Source organism: Haliaeetus albicilla, chromosome 24, assembly GCF_947461875.1.
Source record: "Haliaeetus albicilla chromosome 24, bHalAlb1.1, whole genome shotgun sequence".
NCBI classification, from domain to species: Eukaryota; Metazoa; Chordata; class Aves; order Accipitriformes; family Accipitridae; genus Haliaeetus; species Haliaeetus albicilla.
In genome coordinates this window covers 22827788-22853658 of record NC_091506.1, presented here as the reverse complement: position 1 = coordinate 22853658, position 25871 = coordinate 22827788, and the positions used below count along the sequence as shown (strand labels likewise).

At 40.0% G+C, this 25871-nt stretch overlaps 1 protein-coding gene and 1 long non-coding RNA gene across 7 annotated transcripts in view; one reads left to right on the top strand and one right to left on the bottom strand.

Annotated features, from left to right (window-relative positions):
* LOC138681818 (uncharacterized) overlaps positions 1 to 25871 on the bottom strand; it is a 67196-nt gene that overhangs the window by 14387 nt on the left and 26938 nt on the right. For all 5 annotated transcript variants that reach the window (XR_011322015.1, XR_011322017.1, XR_011322018.1 and 2 more), the window contains exons 4-5: positions 14744 to 14955; positions 4458 to 4582 (exon numbers count right to left, since the gene is read on the bottom strand). This is a non-coding gene — a long non-coding RNA (uncharacterized lncRNA). The remainder of the gene's footprint in view (positions 1 to 4457; positions 4583 to 14743; positions 14956 to 25871) is intronic.
* RAF1 (Raf-1 proto-oncogene, serine/threonine kinase) overlaps positions 17446 to 25871 on the top strand; it is an 80014-nt gene continuing 71588 nt past the window's right edge. The window contains exon 1 of one of the 2 annotated variants that reach the window (XM_069769793.1): positions 17446 to 17553. The gene's annotated coding sequence lies outside the window, so the exon portion shown is untranslated. The remainder of the gene's footprint in view (positions 17554 to 25871) is intronic. The other variant, XM_069769791.1, reaches the window with a different exon arrangement.

The following is a 25871-nucleotide window of genomic DNA, read 5'->3' as shown; positions in this document are numbered from 1 at the left end:
TCCTGGCCTAAGCTCTGCAGCAGTACTGCTCAGCCACAGCTGTACCTGCCATGGACCCCACTGATCCTCACCTCTGGACTGACCTACCGGACCATACTCTCAGGAGACCTGATCCCGGCCCTGACTTGTGGACCGACCTGTTGGCCCTGCATCATCACTGTGAATTTGTGGGATGATCTGGACTCATGGTTGAACCGAGCTACTATCTTTGGGTCTCGCCTGCTCACCCTGGTTGGTTGCCATGGGGCTGGATCTTGGCTGTGTTACTGCACTGGGCTTCTGGCCCCCTGCCTCTTTGGCAGCAGCTGGCGTTTGCCGCTCCCTGGCAATGGGCACAGTCTCGTTAGACTGAAGGTGTTCACAGATCCCCCAAAGTTCAGAAGATCCAAAATTTGGTGACAACGTAACTGAAAATAGACTTGGAAGAAATCTTGAGTAATAATGATTTCAGAACTTTGATTATTCCAGCAACCCTGCTGCAAAACAGAAACACTTTATCCTGTGTTGATTATTTTGCATTAACCCATGTAATGCCCAGTTTGATTGTGGCAGTGAATTCTGTTGACTGCTGGAAGATGGCTCTGCACTACTCCTGACCTGTGCAGCACACTGTTCAGCCTGATCTGGTGATGTTTCTAAAGAGCATCAATGACCTTGAAAGTCTTTAATACTGGCCAGTTCTGGTTGGTCAGTATTTTGAGAACCAAGCAACTGAAGAAAATCCAGGCTATTCTTCACTGAGCGTTCGCTTCTAATTTACGTCAGATTTTACCAGCATAGGAAATAAACTACAGCTAACTGCTGATTTATGAGCATAGCTCATAATGTAGCCGCTCCCATTAATGCCTGTGTTGTCCCATGGTTGCTCATGGGTGTGGGATGTCTCCTGTTTGGCACAGGAGCTCCCAGCTGCCCTCCTAGTCACACAGCTTCTGCCTCTGCCACGAGCTGCCTCGCTGCTGTAAGGCAAGGTAGATGAGTTGCTAGTGTGTACCACCAGCATATCAAAGTGGGGAATTTTAGAGGTTAGTCCCATCCTCTCCTCGAGAACCGCTTCCTGTGCCACCACCTTTGTCTTTTCCCCACATACCTTTTTGTGGATGACCTGAGATGCTAACCCCAAACTCAGGGGCACAGGAGTACTTTCTCCCCACGGCACAAGTGTTACGTGGTGCTTTTCCTTTTCCCTTTCCCTTCCCGTGTCCTGAACCTCCCTGCCTCTAGATAAACTTTATTACATTCCTCAGTCCTGGTGCTCTCACAGAAGAGGTGGATCCTAACAAGATAGGATTGTTGCATCTTTAATGAGAAGAAACAGAGATGCCAGCTTTCAGCTTGCACTTCAAAATGTGCACAGTATGCAATAGGCAAGTGCTGTGCCTGAATGTAAGAGACAGCTTTACCCTGGTGGGGTGGAGCAAGAGAATAGAGGACTCATCTGGCACCAAGCCTTTTTAGGCAAAATTTCAAATGAGAAAACCTTGTAATAGTGTCAGTAAAGTAATCACAACAATTACATTAATCTGGGAATGCAGGACTGAGATCCTTACGGCAACTTCAAGCCTCCCCTAAGCATGTTGAAAATCACCTGATGGTTGCCCAGTTACATCAGGTAATCAATCAGGCAAAGACCAAATAAAGGCAGGAATCTATTTTACATAATTTAGCTGTACTTCTACTGAAGCCTTGGGCAGCTATTTCTTATTGGTGAGAAGCACAGCTTACCCCACCCAGCAGTCACCCTGATTTGTATTTTCATCTTTAGTGTCTGAATGGGCAGAGCAGGTTAGGAAGGCCAGTATCTCCTTTGCATCCAGCTTTTCAGCCACTTGTCTGCTACCAGAGGACGCAAAGGGATACTCAGTTTAGAAATGTAGTTTCTGGACCATCTCTCAAATCTGCAAGCCTTATTCCTCTGCGCTGTCCTCTGGAGCTTCTCTCCTTGTCCCTACCTCGAACAAGCCACCCTCAATTCCTGGTTATCCATCCTTGCCAACTTTCCTTTTCTAGTACCCTCCCAGAGCACAAGCTATGCTAGTATTAGTAGTATACGAACAGTAATATACTATATTAGGATGCTATACTAGTAGTATAGTACTTTACTACTAGTAGAGTAATTTTAACAGAAAGGATTATTGCTAATTTAGTAGTTACTTTATTCCAAAACAATTATAAATTCTGTTTTTCAAATTAACAACTTCAAGTATTTTGTTATTCTCTTTCTATAAAGCTGTGTTTATATATATTTGAATACCAAAATAACTGCCAGTTTACTGTCCCTGTTGCCAGGTCATGGCTAAGGAAAGCCTAATCCATTTTAGGGCTTTAATGTGCGTTCCCCAATACTGTGAATGTTCACATCAGCCACAAGAGGGAGGACATGACATGCAGTACGCTGAAGATTCCAGTTTACCAAGGAAGTTTCCAGTTTACAGGAAAGTTACACTAGTTTACGTTAAGATTATATTTTAAATCAGTTTAGTCAAAATCGGTGCAAGAAGTTGGCTGACATTTGTAGTCAAGTATAAGAATAGCTTATTTTGGGTTGCCATAAACAGATTCCAAATTGACATAAACTAAACTAAGAGTCTTTACAGAAGTGTTTATACCAGTTTAACTGTATTGTTTGAAACCTCCATGGAAGATTAACCAGTGGGACTTTTGTGTTTGGATAAACACTAAGCCTGAAATACACTAATTTGGCTTAGAATAGGAATGAAAAAGTCTGGTTTATTTTCAAAAGTAAACTGTGTACTATATTCATCATCAGCTTCACAGGAAGTCCCTCTTTAAGAAGAGACTATTCATCTGTATTTGATTGTTTCTATTTGAATATTTTGCATTAATTATTTTTGTTGATTCAGCTTCATACGAACAGTCTCTTAACACTGGGGCATTCTGTGAATGCAGTGACACAACTGAAGACAAGGGAGAAAAGATGTTCTAGCACTTGGCCATTTGAGAACTTTGTATTTAAAGCACAATTTGTAGCAGACTTCCTGGTAGCTCGCTAGAAAAAATTTACTCAGCATTTGTTTTAAAGGTGGTGCTGAGGCATTGCTGGTTTGTTTGTTTGCTAGGATAAAGGGGGAAATCAATGTTCAGAGCAATTCAATTTTGAAAGGTCTGGATCTGTAGAATATCTTCTGAATATTTTTTCCATCACATGCTTCTCACAGTTAAGATTGCCTTGTTCCTCCCTTTCATACACTTCCTCCTAGGCTTTGTAATCTACATTGCCCCAAGGAAATGCAGCTGTCATGATGGTTCACAGATCAAAATTCAGCCTTTAATGTAGCTAAGGCTTGATCCATTAACTACTTTGAAGATTATGACCAAAGCCTTAAACTGGCATCTGAAATATGAAACTTCAGCATGAGTTAATGAGGCCCAGGGAAGCTGCACAGGAGGCAGCTATTGTATCCAATACGATGTGATTACAAAGAGAGACAAAAGCAACTAGCACTGCAGCAGAAGTAAGTAGCAGGGCAAAGTAAAGCCTGAGACAGTCTGAAGCAAGATTAAAGATGAGTAATTTTAAAGGTAAGAAGGGAAGTTTTGGCTACAATGTTAAACAGACATAGAAGATAGTCTGAAGACAAGAGTGACGTGACTTTGCTCAGATTCACAAGTCGTCAGGCAGCAGCATTCATCATGTTCAGGAGTTACTCTGAGCAATGCAAAACACAGAGAGAGGTTGCCCTGGAAGCGAAAGGATGGATAGTGGTATTCCCAGGATGCAAAGGAGCCACTCGACAGTGGGAGACTCTAGTGATATAAGTGGCAATGGTCTAATTCCTACACCATGGGTCATGTCAGCTGACAGTCAATGGAGGAAAATAATCTAGACTGAGAAGGGATGTAGCAGTGACAACCACGTGTTCATGTCTGTAAGTTTCTTTTGAGTAAAAAACCCCAAACTTCAGTACTTGAAATTACTGTTAAAAAAAGTTGTACCTACATGTTTACTAGCACAGCACTAGAGTGCCAAAGGTGGACCTACAGTTTTACTGGGTCTGAGCTGAAGGAGAAAATGAGCAAGAAGGAGTCATCCACAGTATCAATTAAGCAGGATACATTTCAACATCAGCATAAAGAGAGATGCTAAGATTAAGGATCGACCAGAAATAGCCCAATAAGTTTCCACTGAATCAACATTTTCTGATGGAAAGCTGTCCTGGCTGGAAAAGTTTCAGCAAGCTTAAATTGTTACATTGAAAGTACTAGTTATCACTTCTCCATTCTATAAATACCAAGTGCTCATGATTGCTGGCTTTTCAAGTTTATTATAATTCTATATGATTATGCTGTGTGACTCATTGGAACAGACCAAATGACAGAAAATGTAAATTGACAAAACTTAAGAGATTTAGGTACTAGAATTATCCCATTCAGCATATGCTTCATGGAGGCTCCCATTACAAAAATACATTAAAATTTTGTTTTCAAATACTTACCACTACTTGTGCAATTCAAAGTAAAGTTACAACATCTTGGTTGTACTCTGCATATTCACTATCTTCTGTTTTACACATCACCAGCTGAATGAACGTATTTCCATCTGAATATTAAAGAGGACAGCCTAAAAAGCAAAAAAATGAATTAGTCAAATTTTATGTTTTCAACTGGGTGATATTCATGAACAAACAAATCTTTTATCAGCTGACACAGTGAAAATGGTGATAGCCTTGTTCATACAACTGGTCCTAGGTTATCCTTCAGGCTTCCCCACCGAGTCAGGCAGGATTCAAAAAATAATGAATTTGAGATGGCAAGTCATCACCCAATTGATAATGAGCAATTTTTTTGTGATAGGAGGAGGACTGGACCTGAAGTCCAAGGAATTTCTTTCTAGTTCTATGCCCTACTTTGGACAACACTATTGATTAACTCAGTAATTCGGTTATTGTGAATGAAATAATCCCAGCAGAGTTAGTTCACAGCACGTTGCTAGTGCCAGCACAATTACATCATATACAGGCACACTGTAACCTTCTGTTGAGGGGACAGCTCACAAATGACTTCCAAGAAGTGGAGCTCTAATTTAGAATTAGATGGTAACTGCTTACTGGTAGTACTTTTGTTTTGACCAGGTATTTGTTTTGTCTAGTTGTTTGGCAGCCAGCTGCTCTGTCAGGCTTGACTCCCTGCAGATGAGAAGCAAAATATGAAATGCAGCTCAATTTTTCATAGTGACTTTTTTTTTTTTACTTCTTTACACTGGTTGAGGTGTAGGTATAACGGTATAAATCTTTGCGCTCGTTTCCCAGGCCTCATCTCACAGTTCGTTACAAATATACATACTTTGGGTCATGAACTCTACAGCTCAGTAAGCACAACTATGACAATGTCTTTGAACAGCATCTACGTCCCTCAAAACAGCTCAGCCAGTTGTACCATGGCAATGGCTCATGCATGATGCAGTCCCAGAGGCTCCAAAAAACATCTTCAAATATAGAGTCCTCTATCTACGTTTGCAGCTGTGCTCACTAATGAATTGCAGTGCTTCTCATCTGCACAAGCCCAGATACAGTTTGTGGTTTATGGATTGCAAGCACTTGGCTGCAGAAGCTTCCACATGTTCTTCATATCCTTGTAGTTGGAATTTTTTAGTCTAGAGCCATGACATGACGGCTCCAGCACTCCCATACTACCAGTGGACACAGCACTGAGACTCTAGTATTAGTTTGCTTTTTTCAAAATGTTCTGACTTAAGCGTTAATGAACCTTTGTGATATGGGATTTGAATAAAGAAATCTGAAAGAGTGGCTTCAGATACTCAACCACTTAACCCCTTTCCTCCACCCAACACATCCACATTATTAACTTTACATATAGCCATCAGAAGAGATACTTGTTACTGCTTGCCTGCTAGCTGCAGAAGAGGTTTTCAGGTGCCCCCATGCTCCTATACCATGGTAGGTATTTGTTTCTAGCTACCTGCAGATATTTTGCAGGAGAATTTGCTGCAGGGCAGCAGGGAAATTATTGTTAACTCTTTCCAGGCCAGTCTGTAATCTAAAAGTGAGCCAGAAATCTTGAATTAATACAAAAATGTTTAGGAGCTCCTGACAACCAAAATCACGTTGTTGGCCTTTAGCACCAAACAAGGCTCTTGGCATTCTGAATGTTCAATGTAAGAATACATGGGAAGTTGGCACTTGCTTTGAGTCATGAGGAGAGAGGGCAGGATTTGCCCTCACTGGTCCTCTTGTTGAGCTCAAGTCTGAAACTATGCCACTGGAAAAAATCTAAGTCCATGCAGAATGCATGTTTTAAGTCAGGCAATGAATACAATCTCCAAAATGATACAGCATATGCTCAGGACAGCCTGTAGTCCCCATTTATTTGATCATCAGCCTCTGCTACATCCCAGATCTGATGTGCTGGGACTAGGTTCATCAGATCGCACCGTTACTATAGCAGAGTGCCTTAAGGGATCAAAGTCCAGCCAAACTCCTATGAGTCTGGACGTGCAATGCTGCTTTCCCCATACAAGCTGTGGACACTTTAACTAATATTTTCAAATTGCTACTGATGTGCATAGGAAAGGAAATATGGCAACAATGAGAACATGATGCAAGATCCCTTGTTCTGACTTTGACAGAAATTAAAGCCTTGTTCACACTTCCCAAGGGAGAAAAACTTAAGAGTCTGTCACCGGGGAGTCAGAGTAACATCTATAAAAATAATCGTGGAAGAAATTTGAGTGTACTGAGTGGTACTGACATATCAGTACAGCATCTTATATCTTTTGTTGGACAAGAAAGTAGGAACATTTGCATTTTAGCTTTATTATAGCTTTGCAATTAGTAGAAGGCAATCTATTATTAACTGTACAGCCTCATTAAAGTAATCTTTGCTTACACAGATGTATGTTTCTCTGTCTCAGCAATGGCTCTCTAAAAAAATCTCAAGTTTATCCACACTGGATCCTTGTGTCTGGAAGGTCTTGTTCAGTTACTATTTCTGATTTCTAATGCTTATTCTGAGTATTAAAAATACCCATTCACTCCTAAGCACTTTACTATAGATAGGCTTCGAACCTTTATTAAACAACAAAGAATAATACAAAGCTGTTACCCCCAAGTCTATGTAAACGCAAGTAGGCCAGTGTCCCCAAATGCCTAATTTATCTGTTAAAGACATTTGATTGTTTTGTTACAGCTAACAGGCAAAATAAGAATGAAACTGAAGAGAGTTGTGGGTAGCTATCCATATTCCTGTCATTGAGTATATGCCCCACAATCTATTTCAGAGAGGATCCTTCTGTTTTCTTGGGATACCCCATGAGTCACATCTGGCTGTGCAGTGTTCTCATGCCCCATACGCTGTATTTGTACGCTCACGTCACACTCATCCTGTTTCATTAGGGAAAGTATGTTCAACAGAACTGCCATCCTATGCCCAGAGTCACTCGGCGGTGGTTAGGAAATGCACTGACTATTGCCCAGCAGTGGGAGTTTTGCAAGGGGGTAACTGGAGGTAAGCATGATGGGCTCAGCAGGCTTGTTCTGTTGGTGTTCTGGCCTCGCCACAAGCAATCGTCTCCTCCACAATCTTCCTTGCGAAACTTTGGAAAAGCAGTGTTTTCAATGTTTTTCATTGTACTGCTTTGTCATGGTGATGCATACCTAGAATGATTCTTTGACTTAAAGCTCAAGAAGCTGGATATTTGGGGCTCTGAGTTTGGCCATAGGTCAGGCTTCACAGTCAGGGAACTGGAAGCTCTTTCAAGACCACATATAAAGTCCTTAGCCAAAAATATTTCCACTGAAATTCTAAGGCTAAACTAGTACAGCTTTACAAGTCAGTTTAATTTTATCTAATTCTGTGCAGCACTGTTCTACACTTGGTGACTGTTTACGACGTTCTATATAACCGTTAAGAATAAGGGGGACAGCAGACTTGATTTGGAGAATGGAGACTACAATTTCAGGGCATCTGTTGTTTCAGGGAGTCTGTTACTGATTTTTCTGGCTCTCTGTACATTCAGACAGCATGAGTGAAGGACATAAATCCCATTAAACCAGCCAATCAATTAAAAAATGGACTAATACCAAGACACCAGTTTCACATGGGACTGTAAAACGGAGCCACACAGAACCTCTCTGAACCTCATTCCTGCTGAGTACAGTAGTGTGCACTGTGCTGCTCCGCATTCTTGGCAGGAAGACGGGAATGGCTGTGATGGTAGCACAGACACTTCGACACATTGTGCCAGACTGCTTCCAGCTGGTGGAGATGCTGCCTTTATGCACCATACCAGGAAAAGAATCCAAGTTCCTTGACCAGCTGGTGCAGACCAGCTCAAGTCTGTACTTCATAGCTCTGGGCCCTGTGTGGTTGTCCCGAGATTACTGTGATCATTGTTTCATTTTTTTCCTCAGCTGGAAATGCACAAAATAATAGTTGGCTGTGTTGCAGCCTACCACATTGTGTCTTTATAGAATGACACCAAAGGTGTAGATCTCTTGCCTTGAGTCATTTTGAAGACGTAAGAACTACTAGAGAAGTATTAGAACAAACTTGGTGCAGTTCATGTCCATCTCTCAAGGTTGAAAATTTCCCCTGGATTCCTTTCAATTCTAGAAGGAAACCCAGAAGTAAATTAACCTGACTGGGGCCCTAGGATGAAACAGCAGTTGAGCCACGTTGAATTTGTACATTCACATCACTGAATCTTCAGTGGAGTTTAATGATGTAGGAATGATGATCTGCATATTTGTATCTCAAACTGTTCCCTTGAAGCTTTTCAGCATCTCCCTCTACATAGGAACCCCGTCTTCTAGGAAAGAGTTCAAAGGCAACTAACACAATGCAGAGGCTAGAAACTTCCTCAGTTTCAGACCTTGGCTGCCTATGTCCTAGGACACTTAGCCAGCTACAGAACTTCCACTGGCAAGGGGAGCAAAGGGGCTCAAAAGCTGTTAATAAATGAAAACGATTAGAATATCTAACTCTTGATTTTGGGAAGCACAGAAGAAACAGCTCCAATAAATACAGTATTTTATGCTTTATCTGTAAGTTGAAGCTTTATACGCAACCTTAGCAAACTCAGGCAGTAGCCTTTAAAAACACAGTGTTGCTAGTCAGTTTAACACCCTTGCTCCTATTGTTTCTAGCTTTAATAAATACATTCCTCCTGGGTCAAAGCTCTCCATGCGTAGTTCTAGATCAAAGGCCAGCTTTCATGTTTGAAAGACCAAGTGAAATGAGTTTTCAGCTGCAAATTATTCAAAAGTGGGAGTAGGAAGGAAAGAGACTTTAATGTGATAAAAAATGTTGCCCTCTGGTTACTAAAAATTTCTAATCAACTTCAGCCATCTTTTCAAAAGTCTGTTTGGACTGAGGAGAATCAGCTCTCAGTGACTCTCGATTCGCCCTGACTGGTTAAGGTTGCTTTGGGAGACATTCTCCTCAGAGATTCTCATAGCTTTATTGGGGTCAGTGCAGATGTGCCACAAAGAACTGGGGATCAGATTTCACACAGTCAGCACTCCTGCACTAAGCTTATCTGCACAAAAGAGAATCAGGATATATAAACCAAATAGCTCCTTCCTCAAGATGGTGCAAAAGCTCTCCCATCTGAGTATCTCTACAGTTGTGTGAAGAAGAAGGTATGGGAGAAATATGAATGCCCCTTAAACCAAACAGACTGAGCATGCAAAAATTGGTGAATTTCTAAAGGTCATGTTGCTCTTATTCTAACTTGGCTCTGGCTATGCATTCCCTTTGTAAGGTAAACCTCATCTGTTACTGTTATTTGCTCTTTGCATATACTATAAAGCACGAGGATATGAAACATGGAAGATTCAGAGGTGCAGGAACACTTAGAGTTAAAGAGTTTTCTGATTTAATACTGAAGTTAAAATTTCACTTCTGGTTTGGTAGTTGCCCTCAGTACTTCGCAGCACCTCTTTCACCAGTGAATTACCCTGTGTCTCTTCTGGGTACTTGGCTGAAGACACAGAACTCCTACAAATTGTAAGAGATGCTGGGCCTGAGTCAGCAGCATGCCTTTGGCCTTGTTAGACAGACTGACTGAAGAGCAGAAAAATGTGTAAAGCAGCATGTTTTACCATATACGCAAGAGCTCAGTTACCTTTATATAAAAAGCCTTAGGGGTTGGTGTCATCCAGAATTTAGACCCAGCCTGAAACAGCCAAAACCGTTTAGGCAATATAACGAGTCATGGACAATGACTTTGAAAAAGACTTCATGTAACCACATAGGAAGGGCAGACTCAAGCTTCAGTGCTCCAGGTACCTGTGCCTTTAAAGGAGCTGACATTCACTTAACCTCCCTGGTATGCAGTGTCAGATAACCACTGCTCTGCTGAACAATAGATAGAAAGCTGACAGACTTTCAGAGGAGCAAGCTAGGTTTACATTAGGCATTTTCCATAAGGTCTTTTGAAAAGGTATACCCAGATCTGAGAAAGAGAGCGAGCAATAATAACTGCACTTAGTAATGTGTACAGTAAACAGACTTGAGAGCAGGTGACAGGCTCAGCTAAAGTGCATTTCTAATCTTAAAAGTGACATTGTGGAGGACCGCTTCAATCCGTCTGTCTTTTGGTCATTTTATAAACAAGTTTTTCCTTGAACTGCCAAGTCTGCCTGTTCCCCAGAGAGGCTAAAGTCAAGCAGGGTTCCTCCTGACTCATGCTTCATAGACAGCAATTGAAGATGTGTAAGTGAAACTCATTTAACCCTACCCGTGACGGAAACTATTAGCTCAGCGGTACTTTCCTTACTAGAAAGTAACTAGCACGGCTGAACACACGTACAGCTCTTTCCTAGGTACCCTTCATCTAGCTGAAGAACTTCAGGAATGGTTTGAGGTAACTTAACTGAAATCCTCCGGAGACATTCAAAGCGTCACAATTAGACCAGAAGATGTGTTTTACAGTTATAGTCACTGTTAGAAATATCAAGCTGTCACTAGCATGAAATAATCTAAACATTAAAAATTATCAGAGGCTTTTGATATCACAAATTGTTTTTCTGCTCTGTTCTTCTTCGAGCTTAAAGAAAGCTCACTCTAGTTAGTATTTCTTCCATTATTTTCCAGGATTTCCTACTTTTTGTGTGGTAAATAGCAAGGAATGACCAAAAAAAATTCAGGCAGTTGCTCATCTGAACTCGAAAGCTGCAAAAGGTTCCTTTTCTCTTATGTATACTACTCTTGCAGTGCCTGTACAACTTACCCTCCCCACAAGTTTTCCTCACTGAAAGGCTTCACTTCCCACCTTCTGGTGTCTGTAAGGAAAGTACTGGGCAAGACACAGAATCTCATTAAAGTCAGGCTAAAAAAATAAAGGGTCTGTGGCTTTGTATCAAATTCTCTGGCTATGAATCTGCGCAAGAAGCACTGTGCTGAGATGCCAGTGGTGGCCCTGATTGTCTCGTTATGCAAATGAGGGTCTGTCTGTGGTTGTATAGTTAGACTATATTATTCCAAAAAGTAAAGTTCTTGTTGTTATTAAGTAGTTAAATGATTAGATCTGAAATTTAACTGCTATTTTAATTTGGACTAGAGTTTCCATAATCTCACTGTCTTTCCAGAGAGGGAAACTAGGTTGATTAACAGAACTCATATCCACTGAGTTTCAATTACTAATACCTTTGCACAGTTTTGTTTGGTTTGCAAATAATGGAGGACATAAATACATGTTCAGTTATATATATATATATAAAGAATCAAAAAGCTGTTTTCATTGACTTGATTTTTATTGTTGTTTCTGCTTCTTCCTAAAAGTAGGATACTGAATCCAAACTCCTTCACAAAGCAAACTTACTCAAGAAGCTTTTTTAGCCCTCTGTACAAATTAGAGGGAGCCCCATCAGGAGTCAGTCTCCACTAGGAGAGAAACTCAAGCACTTGCTCCCAGCTGATAACAGGAGAACATGGAGCCCAGGGACTCCTCCCACCCTACCACATAAAACAAGGCACTGAAAATCAAGGATCCAGTTTCAACCACAAAGCAGTCGTTATCAGCACCAAGGAGCGTCTTTTTTCTCATCCCGGCTCTTGACCTGTATCATGAAGGTAAATATGCTTTATGGCTGCTTTTCCTATGTATGTCTGTTGCGTGGGATAAGCAAGAATGAACAGCCGTGAAGGCCTAAAGACCTTGTTCCAACAATTTCAGTTGAAATCCTGGCCTGATCTAAGTACGTATGCCACTCTTTATGCAACATTGTCTTTAATGAAACTTCTGCTTACCTAAAAGGACCTATAATGGTAATATTTTACATCTACCATACATACGCAGCAAGTACACATTTTTTAGAATTCTAATTATCTATATATCTTTACTGCTGCTCCATGCAGTTTGGATGGCATGTTGACCATGTTGATAGTATAACACCCAACACTATATTATGTGATTGTTATTAATGGCATCATGGAGAATTCGCCCATAGTTACCTGATGGTGGAGGTCGGAGACTAAACTGCAGAATTCTCTCCCACAAGTCCTTATCATAACTCCCCGCCTGTAACTGTTGACTCAGAGGACTCTGGCGACTTCTTCCTAGTTTTGCCTCTGCTGAGATGCTGAACTGCTATTAGGGCAGTTTATGAAGCCCAGCAATTTAGTTCTTCCTGCTGCACTCATGAATGAACTCATGACACCCTAGCTCACCCAGAAGTATCAGAATCACCAGAATTATTCCGGTCATCAGTTTTAAGAGGTAAACAAAGGGAAAGCGTTTTTTCTCCAAAATGATATTACTTCTGCATTGTCTTAGGCTATCATTTTTAGACTCAGCCCTGTCCTGGACATACCAAAAATCCTGTTTGCTATTTAGTAATATGGCGTGACCGTTCTCTTCTAAAGAAAGAGAGAGGCTGGTGATACTTCTAAATGATGTAATAGTCATATGGGAGTTCACTCCCCTGCTCAGATTTCATTCCTGGTTTTCAGTGTCTCCATCTATAAAGCAATATATATATTACATGGAGATTTCAAGGGTGTTGAGAGCCTGTGTAAGAAAGGCAAATGAAATGTTAACTATTACATCATCTTAAAATATCAAAGTGGCCAGGTACTGTAATTTCTCTAAGAAATCCAGGTTTTTGTTAATGTTATTTTGCTTTTAATTTTGTTGAGTGTTAACCCACAAGAATGAGGGCATAAGGCATACTTTAGTCAATAAGGAGAATTCAGTTAAGACTATCAGGAGATAAAAGTGATGTAAAAAGAGACCAGATAGGGTAGCTTACTTTGAATTCAGATAATTTCCCTGCACATGAACAATTAGGTCAAAGGAAGTACAAAGTATACGTCATAAATGAATGTTCAATCTATTGATAAGTTCAGATCATGATACATAAGAAATAAGAGGTATACTTATTTCCCTGTATGAAGGAAATAATACTCATGAAAGTAGATATTTAAGCTTTTTGGCTGATGGCATAAACAACAGGCACAGTCAGCTATGATTTGGAACTGCATTTAAAAAATGTGTCAATGAAAACCATCTATTGAGCAAAACAGCACTCTAGCTCAGAGATCTGAATCTGGTTAACATTTGACAGATGCATAATCTTTCACTCCCAGTGAAACAAAAGAGAGGAGATCACATCCTTCTCAGTCTAAAGCAAAATCCTCACGTTGAAGGAATTAATGTAAAATGGTTTTGCTCTGCTTATCCTGGCACACTGTACTCAAAAGAGAGAGACAAGTTCTTCCAGAAAGTAACTCAAATAAAAAATGAGAGTCCACTTCTTTCCACAGAGACCCCAAATTTAGATACTGCAAGTTAGATAGACTGCGTGGATACTCTCATCCCTTCTCAAAAACATAATCAAGGTTGCTCTCTTTAAAGTTACAGGACTGAATAAAAACCTTCGGGTTTGAACTTAAATTATCTATGCCTTCCACAATTATCTCCATATCATTGGTTTTAAATTCTGCCTTCTCCACAGTACAGATTCCTAGACTAACAGTTTCTACCTTGTCCAAAAAAAAGAAAGAATAAGTCAATGAAGGCAAGAGCAACGTGCCTGCAAGAAACATGTCAGGGTAGGTAGGAAGCAATCTTTCTTTAGAGATTAGTTGAAAAGAAACTGTTTATTAGTGGCAGCTACACAGCACACAGCTTAGGGTTCGAATAAAATACACTTGCATTTGAGAATAAAACAGAAGAATTTATGTTTACTCTAATGCACAGGACTCACTATCTCCTTTACAAATATTTACATGCTAAGAGCTTAAGGCTTCTTGTGTGTCCTGCTCTCATGGACTCGCTCCTCTATATTTCTTAGTGACAGAAATACAAAAGTTGATGAATCTTGACCAGTAGTGGCAACTCAGTCCTTACTGTTAAGTCACCTAAGTAGCACCCCATTTTCTTTTTGTAACTGCCTTAGGCTACCATGTAGGCTTCCTAGAATAGCTGGCTGCATTTCCTGCCCAGCACAAACATTTCTGCACCACCCATCATATAAAAAGTACCGCCACATGCATTCAAAGCTGTATACAAACACAGACCACACTTAAAATCACTTTTAGCAAGGTAACTTATTAAACAGGATATAATATATACCCCCAAATTATACTTGGGTCTCAACATTGTAAGGGCTTGTATTGCGGCCATCCATGCTTTCTCATGGAGGATTCTTCCCAAGCAGGGAAGAGCCCTGCTGACAGAGCCCAGTGTGGTGTCACACATTTTCTGTCCTGGTGGTCACACCTGCTTTTCAATGCCAATTACATCTTGGGTTGTGCTAACCTGAAGAGGCTCCTTGGTGGTGGACAGTCCATAGCTGCTTCCAGTTCTCCAGAGACCAGCCCACTCTCAGCATTCACTGGACTTTCTGCCTTGAGCGCCTTCTGCAAGCCCCATGGACCAAGCAGAGAGCTTTCTAAGACAGTCTTAATATTTCTGAGCTCTCTGACAACTGCTGTGTCAGCTCACGCTGTCTGACATCATCTGTGTACATCCTGAATGTTAGAAAACGGAAAAAAATAAAGGTTAAGAAATCAACATTACTGTTTTACTGATTTTAAAAAACCCCAAACTAAACGGGCAAATTGCCAATAGGCAAATTGCAAGAATCTTTGACTCATCATTAAGCTATGATCTGATGCACTTTCAAGTAGGTGTATCAGGCTGCTAGCCAGCAGCAGGAAGAGAAAGCTAAGGCTTTGGGTCATTTCAGGAAAAATCTTGATGAAAAGAACAACTCTATGGAAAAGTTGCATCAATATGGGAGACTAGCAAGTTTTCCACTTTAGCTATGCTTGACATGATGAGACACTGGAGCATCGCAGTGGCAACAGCAGTTCCTAAACTGTGATATTCAGTGCTGGGGGTAAATAACCCCAGTTTTCTTGTGTTTCCTTTTAAGGGTTTGCTAATCAGGACAGTGAGAATGAAGGGTTAACGAGGAGGATCAAGGAGAACTAAGAGGAACTGTGATACAAAGAGTAACTGGCAAAATTAGAGGATGAGAATACAGCAGGAGATTACATAGGGCACGTTTTTACAACTTCTTGCCAGATCATGCCACAGCAAACCAGAGAAGGCAGAACTCTTCCCGCGTGTATGTAAAGTGGCATCACTTACAGCTGGCAGAACTACTTCAGACTGGCTGTCCAAGTTTCGAATTAGTTGAGCAAATACGAATACCAAATACCATCTAAGCCAAGGAAACACGCTCATGTTACATAATGTGTCCAAACCAGTTTTAAATATGCCAGGAATAAAAAAAAAAGATAGAACTTTATGCAGTGGAGAAAACTCACAGACAATGTTAGTTGCTCTGTTCAAGATCTCTGCTTTACAGTTCTTTTACTCTGCATTTGTTACTTACAAAGAGACCAAGAAGCTGCCTTGCAGGAAATCAATTTTCAAGCAATTTCAGTGTTACACACAATCTATATATTCAGTGTATTGGCAGACCAGTGTTCTTGTTCTCTCCAAGTAGTTTTGCTGTTGCAGTGTCCTTTGTTCCATGGTAAGACCAATGCTTTCTCTGTTTTTCTTGATTGCGCTCTTTCTTGGCAACAAACAATTAAGCCTGCCAAAACTTAGATAAGTAACAAGGTGAAGTGCGAGGGCAGGAGTTGAGCATTTACCACCTAGCTAAATGAACTTTATTCCCTGGAGGCTGCAGGAGGAAGAGTGGTTTAGTGAGCTGCATATGGGATGGGCAGTCTGAACACTGTATTCTAATCTGGGCCCTGCTGCTGACTCATCATGTCACCTTTGGGAAATAACTGCCTCGATACACTTGTTTTTTCTTCCGTGAAGCAGTCACACTCCGTTGTAGACACTGTTACCATAGTTACAGATCCTAGAATAGTTAGGATGAACAATTTCTCAATCAGATAAACTGGCAACTCTTCATTTTGTTCTCTGCTACAGGAAGAAAGGGCCAGAAGTGATAGAAAATTAAAAAGTAAGTTCAGGCGAGGTAATACAGCTCCTTAGTATCAGAGACCAGATTTATTCCAGCTGCATACCATGAACGACTAAGGTAAAAACCTGACACCTACTCACCAAAGGCTGGGTGGAAGATGGTGGCCCATATTAATCCTAAACAGAACTGGTAGTTGCAGTTACGTGTATATCAAACGAGCCACCATAACTTGGAAAATCTGACCTGTGAGATTATTGTCAGCAGCGACCTGCTGCCAAGCAGGCTATTCTTATTTATTCCACTAAAGTCAACCTTGCTGACACAAGCCTTTTTTAAAGGCAATCTGCTTTGTGCATGCCTGTCCTGTTACTAGGTTACTAGAGAATGAAATATCTCTGTTTTTTTGTAAATCCCTGTTCTTGCTTTTAAAAGTCTGGTCACACAAATCTGTTGTAGAACAGACCTATTTGCATCTTTGATTTCTATTTACTTACTCCTAACCCTTCCCAGCTATTCTTTACATTTTGATGAACTCTTCTTGCCTCGTTTCCCAAGCCCTACCGTAAGATAAATAGAGGATTCAGACTATTTGGTTTTGACCAGTGCCAAGGTTTGCACTCTCGGCAGCATGCTGATCATGGCTGCAATTCCTGGCTTGCAGGGACTTGGGATCCAGTTACATTTGCTGGCGTCAAGCAGACTCTACAGACCACTGTGAAATACTGAATCTAAAAATAAAAGGGCGAAAAAGTACAAAACTAAGGAGAGTGGGATTTTAAAATTCCAGGAAAACTGTAGAAAAGTTTGGAAGAGGCACATAAGCAGTCTCAGGGGAAAACACTAACATATTGGGGGAGTTTAAATTAAGCCTATGGGTTTGCCTTTTTTAGCTCTGTCACCCATGTGACACTCAAGAGTTCAGCCTGTGGGTCCAGGTATTTCTGCTAACACAAAGAATGCATTAGAGCCTTTCGGAAAGGCAAATCATACTGACTGTCTCCGCTTCTTGCCTTTGCTTTCCCTAAGAACTGTTAACCCCAGGTGCACTTGGTTTCTGTTTGCGCACATCCTCCCAGCCGGGGTCCGGTCTCAGCCTTTGGACTTCTCCTTCGGATCCAAAACCACGACTGATGGTGCCAGCGGGCTAGCTGGGTGTGGGAAGAAGTGTCAGGCTCTGGTGAGTCTCGGGGGGACGGGCTGGGGGGAAACACAATTTTCACAGCTTTTGCAGCGCTTTTAATTGTACAGTGACATATGGAAGATTAGTGAATCTGTGAATCCAGGCTAAAGGGTCAGGATTAAATACCTGCTGGACCTGTTCCACAAGGTTACATTAATTAGTCTGAGGTGAGATAGAAAAGCCCAACAGCTATTTCTAAGGGGCATTCTATGAATCTCATATAAAGAATTTGGTAGGATTTTCCTCATTTTCTGAGGAAAAATCTAATGATCTTTGAAATTGTCTTTTCCTATTTAAATATTAAACCAGCATAAGAATTAAGTTTTACCAAGTACAAAGTTGCATTTTTAAGTGCAATATTTGTTGTGACTGTCCGTTCCTGACCAGCACGGTTCCATTTTAGGGTTTCAGACTGCCTGTTTTGAATTGTTTGTAAAAATTCTTTCTAGATTTAATCAAGGTCTATTTGCAGGAGACTTTATTTCTGCCTCCTTTTTGACGCTTTGAAATTAAAACCACGACGACTGTGAAACTGAGGTTTAAAAGTAGATGTGTGTTTGCATAACAATGTATTACATATACACAATACTAGAGCTCCATGGCTACTTGTAATTGCAGTGATAGTGTATCTGCAGTGGTAGCTCCTTGGAAGTTTGCATGTAGGTCAGAAGTTTCCAAACGATGATTGAGGTTATAGGTATTATAGATTGCATTTTCCAAGTATGCCACAGTTTAGTCATGGGACTCATTAGCACTCGTGAGGGCTGCGAAGTTCTGCTCCTTCATACTAAACTGAAAGTTCAGCTCTGTGTACCTGAACCAGCCCTGCTTCATGTTGCTGAGCTATTGCAATGTCTTGTCTTACCTCTTACTTCAGTTTCTTAATGCATTGCTGCAACAGAGTCTATTGCAGTGGATGAAGCAATAGGACTTAATACCTTGCTTCCTTGGCTTTGTGTGTTATGCAATTTTTAGACGTGCTTTGGTTCTTGATCTTAAGTACAGTAGCTATCACTATACATTCTAAAGAAACCTAGAAGGGATCTCCTGACAGTATTAAGTGGATGTTTAAAACTGCAAGGATATTTTCATTGGGGTTCCTTCTAATACTCTAAGACAAAACCTCTGTTGTCCTAACTGCATGACCTTGAAAGTACTTCACATGTAGCACTTTATGCAAGTTAATTGTTTTTTAATAGTACAGCTAAAATGAAATGTTGTAATAACATATAACAATTTAACAAATATTTTAATAATCCAAATATTTTAAAAACTGTACTGCTAATTTACATTTCTTCATTTCCCTCATTAACTTTGTAGATGAAATTTGGACCTATATATTTTAATTTACAGCAGACAAAAAGCTAATGGAACCATCAGACAGGCATTTGAAGCTGTTTCACTGTGTCTCAGGCTGCGTGTGTTCTAAACAAAAAAACACCTAAAAATAAATATGCAAAATGCCTGTTACTTATGTATATGAACATGGCAGATTCCTTTATAGTTTTGCAGCACATCAGGTTTGCAACTTAATAGCTGATTAAGTGCACCTTACAGTAAGAGATTCTGAGAGTACAAAGGAACTAAACACATGGCTCTATTATCCTACGCAACTCACCAAGTCAGTGATTTAGTGTAACTCAAGGCAGAGTTTGTGTGAGGACTCACAGCCGTTATGAAATAGCCAGAAAGGTAAGGCAGGATCTGAACCCCGTTGAGGCAGGTACTGTACCCATATAGCAGAGGTTCACCTTCCTGCTCTTCAGCCCTGCTTGGCTCCTGTGATACCTCATCTAACCATTGTTTCAGCTATAGAACAAATCCTTTGAAGCCTCTATTTAATAAAGATGAGTGAATTTCTCATTAGCACAGAAAACTGTCAAACTCACTGCCCAAGGATTTGGGGGTTACATTTTTTTCCTAGATAGTCTGAGGTTTAATACATTTCAGCTATTTATTTGGAATTAATTTTAAGGAAATAACAGTCACTCATATCCTCTGATAGAAAAAAAATCCCAAGCTTTTTCATGACTGTCCACAGTTGGACAATATCTGGCAGCAGGTCAGAAGTCGCAAGAAAAGCAATAATATCCTCCTTTATCAAAGCCTATGTCAGCCAGGACATTCAGCACACAGGAAGGTCTGGAGTTTCTGCTTGACCCTTAAATTCTTCAGCTGCCTCAGAATCATAACTTCTCTTAACTCCCTCAGTCTTGTATGTGTCCAGGTTTTCTCCCTCTGTGTGTCCACATTCTTGTGAAATCCTTCCTCTCGCCACTCAGTAAAAATAACTTATTACATGTGTTGTACAAAACCCTACCCTACCTTTTCTTATAACTGAAAGAGAGGTCAAGACAAAAGGTAGAGGACATGAAATACCAATTCCTCTTTTCCAAAATGGGGAACTGAGGCAGAGGCTAAGTTGCTCAAGGACACACGGTTTCTACTAGTGGTGAGCGAACCTAAACAGACTCACTGAAGCTCACAGGAAGCTATGAGTAGCATAGAGGAAGAGACAAGCAGGCTTTTGTACCAGAAAGATCCAGTGTAACTGCAGGATAGAATGATGTCAAAATAAACTGATGTTTAGGAGCGGCAGAAAGATACAGTCCTGAAGAAAGGTCAAGATCAGCAAAAAAGAATTGCAGAAACTTGAAAGATGCTTAGCACAGTCCCAGATCTGTTTCAATGTAGTAAGGAAACTAAGTGATAGGAATATCACTTATCTTCTTTCTTCATCTTATCTTCTTTCTGATGTACCCTCTAAGTAAAGAGTAAATGTGTTAAAAGTCTCATGCAAAGTCTGGGCATTGTGTTCTGCCTTTATCACATGTCTCTGAAAGCACAAACAGTGAACATGGGGTATGCTCTGGGGAACATGGAAAGTTTCTTGAGAGGTTTGACACAGGTGTTTTAAGTTTCAGGGCTTCAACATTTAAACTGTCTCTCCACCATAAGAAAGGATAACAGGCACAGCCTTGGCCCCTTGCAGCCCATGTAGAAGCCCATGTTGTTAATTATTTCAGTTTGCTAGGGACCGTAAATGAACAAGTCATTCAGCCTGCAAATAAAACCAGTGGATGTCCAGCAAGGGGAACTTTATCAGTCTACAAGATGTCAACCTTAACCAAAGCAACTAACTCAGCAAATTTGAAGCACTGGCTTGAAAGGCTGGGCATGCTTCAGCTTCAAAGAAATAGCTGGAAAATGCTTAACAGAGTAAAGTTTACTATTTTTCCTTCTTGAGAAATTGATTGTTGCTATTTTATCCATATGAACGCACACACAGACAGTATCACCTTACGGCAGAGACCCAGCATGAAAATTTACAGGCCAAATAATCTGTTGGCAAACTAATAAGCAACAGAAATCAGGATTTTATGTTTGGAAATGTCAAGTGGGCATGGTTATACCACTTGGATGTATAGTGTATATTACATGTCATGTTCTTGGACAGCTTTAAAATCTAGCTTACTGTCTTTATAGGCTTCATGTAACTCCATCTATTATTCTGTATTTTTCTTTTGGTTCTATGTAGCCATAAGTGTTTCACAGAAGTCAGCTAAGTTTTTGTTAACAGAGTTGTCTAATATAACCCAGGTGTCTCCTCCACATGCATTTTCACTATTGTCAGCAGCAGGTGCTAGCCAAACTGGCACTGACAATTTAAATGTGTGCGCAGACTGCAGTGTGCTATCAAAATTCTTTGGTTATGGGATGGTCATAGAAACATTAGTAATTCAAGATCTGCAGTGCTGAGCAATGTTTATTGACCTGTACACTAACCCTGCTACCTTTACCTGTTGCTGTATTTTAGGCTCACATAACCAGTATAGCAGAGCTCGGACTAGCCCTCCAAAGATCCAGGTCACAACTCACTTTTACTGGTTTCTGAAGTCATTAACTAAGGTAGCAGCAGAGTTCATTTTGTAAGGTTGCCTTTATTTTTTGCCTTAGTTTAAAGAATGATTGCTGGAGTAAGTTGAATGTGTTGCATCTTGAGTATTATTGAGGCTGGAAAGTAGCCAGAACAACAAAGGAGCAAAACTTCTAGGCAGTTTTCCATATCTACAATAAAACTCAAGTCTCTAGCAAAGTTATCTAAGGAATTCAGGCTGAGAACAACAAATGAAAAAGGAATGACATAGATAGCCATGCTATAAGGAAAAAAAGTTGAGCGTTTTATGATTTTGGACAAAGCTTCCTGCACAGTTATATCACTGCATTGCTTTTATTCCTCAGAAAAATCTGAGTCAACATACAGCCGCTTCAGCAGCTGCATTCAGATTCTCATTCTCTGGCAACCTGAGCAAATCAAAATGATCTTAGAGAGACAGATCAAAAGTTATTAACCACCCTTGCCTATTCATACATGAAATAAACTATGGTCCTCTAGCCAAGGACCAAAATGTTGTGTATACTTCCACCCAGTATTTTAATTAATTGGTGCCTCAGCTATGGTACAATTTGTTGAGTATTGTACCATGCTTTGTTAAGAACAAGAAGACCATGCTTATTGTGTTTTGAATGTTAGAGTACATTTCAAGAAAAAAAAAAAGCTCTATGAGCAGCACAACTAAGGCAGCTTTACTACAGATTTATATGGTCTCATCCATAAAGCACCTTTTCTCCCTGCTATAATAAATAAGGATATCTTAACTGTGTTTCTCATTTCAGTGTCACCCCCATAGGGCAAAAGCCTCACATACTGTGGCTAATTCAGCTTTAGATAAATGCTGACTGGCCAGCCTGCTATTGTAAACAGTAGAGTGTACAATGGTTGGTTTCTGAGTTCTTTCTTTCCTTCAGTTGGGGAATGAATATGGTTCCTTTTTCTGTCTTCAGTTGCTAACTTCCAAGAAACTTGTAGAAATTTCATTATTTTTTAGACCTTGGCTCATGCATCAAATATGTTTGAAATTTGGAGAAGAGATAGACTGAACCATTACATAAGCTTCCTCTCCTTAGGAAAGCAAGCTAATCAAGATTGTTCCATGAAAAGCCCCACACCCAAATGACTGGAAGTGCATTTTTTTTACAAACATAGACCTATGCCAAACAACAGCCAACAGAACCCTTGTGCCCAGTGTCCTTTTTCTTGGCAGTGATACATGCTTGTGTTTGACAATGAAGCATATATTGTTTGTCATCTGCTTTGAAGAAGGAGTTTACAAGTTAATAGTAATGTCAAGTTGTATTCCCAACTTCAGTTCAGTTGAAACCAGGTCATTAATAGATTACCATTAATCAGGCTGTAGGAGAAAGAATAACAAAATGGAAATGTAGTAAGATTTTTTTTCCAGAATGTTAGGTTACTGTACTTTTTCCCTTTAATCTCCAAAGCTATACTATATTTAATTTCATTGGCAGATATCCCATACTTCTTCAAAATCTGAAACAAAAAGATTGGGATGAGTATTCTGGGCATTCATAGTACGTTAGATTAATATTGTTGGCTATCTACTCTGCATACCACAATGAGGTTAGCACTCCCTCATCTGCTAGCTAGTCTGGATTCTGTTGTTGTAGTTGGTGTGGTTGCTACGTACTTCATTGTTGAAGCCCAAATGCTATCTTTTTTCTGTTCCTATAGTATGGATTGTGCTGTGTGCAGTGCAGGGGTGCTCTGTGCTCCCTTCTCGTACCTCTGTCTAGGTAGAGGAACATGAGAATATTGACTGTACTTTTCCTCCTAAGCACAAAGATACTATATCACTCCTACTGGGAAAGCCAAATGAGGGTAGTGGTGCCATACCTATAAACAAGAGCAGCAGCCGCATGCAAAGCCAAAGGATGGACCAGCGTTTGCAAGAAAATAACTGTGTTCCCTTTGCCAGTGAACTGATCCTTGCACAAAGGATTTACGCAGTTCTCCCACAAAAGATGTGTTTGATTTTACTCCATTTTTAATCATCCTGCACTGGAAGTTTAATTCAATACCTGTTCATTTTGATACTCAGAATTATATTAACTTTTACAATCAATTGAATACAAGTACATTCAGTTTGACACTCAAATTTAATATTGAAGGTGTACAGAAGTCCCTGCTTAAAGAATCTCAAGTCTGAGGATCCTTAGTTTGTTCCCTCCTTTGAATATTTCCAGTGCGGGATCATTCTTTTCCCCTGCCTCAAATTTGGTGAGAATCAGCTTTTGTTACCCTGGAATGTATCCGGTAGCAGTAAGTGTCAGGGGGTTAAGACAGAACCCTTCTTACTTTGGAGGCAGCAGAGAAAGATGCCAGAATTCTGTCACAAGGTTTTATTCTACTCTATCTTGTACCCTTATTCATTTGCAGTACAAGAAGAAAGCATAAGTAGTTCCATAAAGAATGTGGACTTTTATTGAAATGGAAGAACACATCCCTCTGGTGCCCAAACACTCTGGTATGTGAAATGATTGTTTGGTTAGGGGGGAGAAAAAAAAATAAAATCAAAGTTTTGGCAAGCCCTCGTTTTGCATGCCCCAAACACCAGATAGACACCTGCACAAATACTGTTTGCATACAAATACAACTGTGTACACAGAAGTCTGGAAAAAAAATCTAAAAGATGAACCACACTATAGAAGCCAAGCCACAAATCTCCGTCTTTTACAGTATGTCGTTATTGAAATAGTGATAGTTTAAAGTAACTGTATTAAAGGAAAAAATAGGATAAATATTTTTGCTAAATGATGACAGATTCACTCCCTCTGACACTGGGACTTTACTAGCATTTTTAACTAGCTGACTGAATATTATGCACAGGTATTTTTAGCTGTACCTGTAGGTTGTTTTTGCTTTTGTAAAACGTCTACGCACATACCTGCAATCTTTTAAACTTTCCCACTGTACCACGTGCCAATCAAAGCAGCATCATACACATAAAGAATAGTCTCATAAAGATCCTTGCCAACAAGCTATTCGAAACAGATGATTCTGCTTTATAATATCCACAAGATTGACAATGTCCTTTTCTCTTTCTAAAAACGGGGAACCTGTACATGGACAATGCAGAACTTTAGTTGTTCCTAAGCAGAGGTCACAAACATGTCAACTAGTGTTGAAAGCTCTTCCAAGCCTGGCATGTTATGTCAGAGACTGTTACTGAACCACAGCCTGCTTCCCACTGTATCATTTTTAATCCAAGTCTGAACTGCAATGGAGAAAAATTGCTTGAACTAAACCCATGAATTTATGGATACCAGGACAATGTTTTCTTAAGCTGAACTGAAATTAAATCCTCCCAACCATCAGCTTATTTTTTCTCACTTTTACTTGAGTTACTTCTTATCATATACATGGGAATAATTTTTCTATTTTTACTAGGAAACTAGAATTTAATCTGTTTGTCTACCAATTCACTGGTACCTAAAAAAGCTGGCTAAAACTGAGTATCTTTCCCCAGTTTTCATATGGAAAATTATTCAACCTTTTTTGTTAGGAAATCTGTAGTGGATTTGAAATGAACCTTGTAGTTATGAGAACTAAATGACATGAAACAGTTATGAAAACAGAAGCTTGAAACTTCAGGCAGAGAAAGCAGTGCTGCTATCTAGAGTAAAGGCTATCCCAGACTTTCTATTATAAATCCTGTAGTTTCTGTGCCTTCCAAAAGCCAAACTTCAAGTACTTGGGATTATTTATTTTTCTGGTGTCTAGCTCAGACTTTTTTAAAAAAATATATACTTAAAGATATAAGTGAAAGTAGTTGATCTCTTGATGAGAACCATAGTTAGGAAGGTGAATGTTTTACCAGAAATATAAAAGAAAAAATTCACGAAGTTTACCTGTGTGCTGAAATGGCTTCGTGCTTCAGAGCAAGACAATGATATTGGCAGACATTGTCTTAGCATGTTTTGCAACATTCATTCTGCATTGTCTAGATTGTGTGTGTGAGTTCTGAATCTAGTTTCTTCACTGCAGGATTTTGCATTTGGCTTACATGCAATGTGTTATTTTTAATTTGAATCTGCATGGATATACACCTGCATTAGTAAGTGGAGACTTGCTAGTAGTACAAAAGAGGGATTGTCCAGAAGCAGAACAATGCTATACCGTGGCATACACAGGGCCTATCTGATGACTGACTACAAATAAAAGGAAATGGTTTACTGGGGGAAGGCTGTGTATTTCTAGTACCATATTATCTTGCCCAGTGGACCAGACACGTAACATTTTAGCAAAACATTTCATCTCCACACAAGAGAATGAATTTTCTTTCTTTCTACCCAAAGCTCATGTATATTGAGTGAAAAGCCTGGTTTGTCTTTGTCCTATACTATTCTCAGGATTCTTGCCTACTTTCCCACCTGTGGAACAAGGCAGAGGTCAC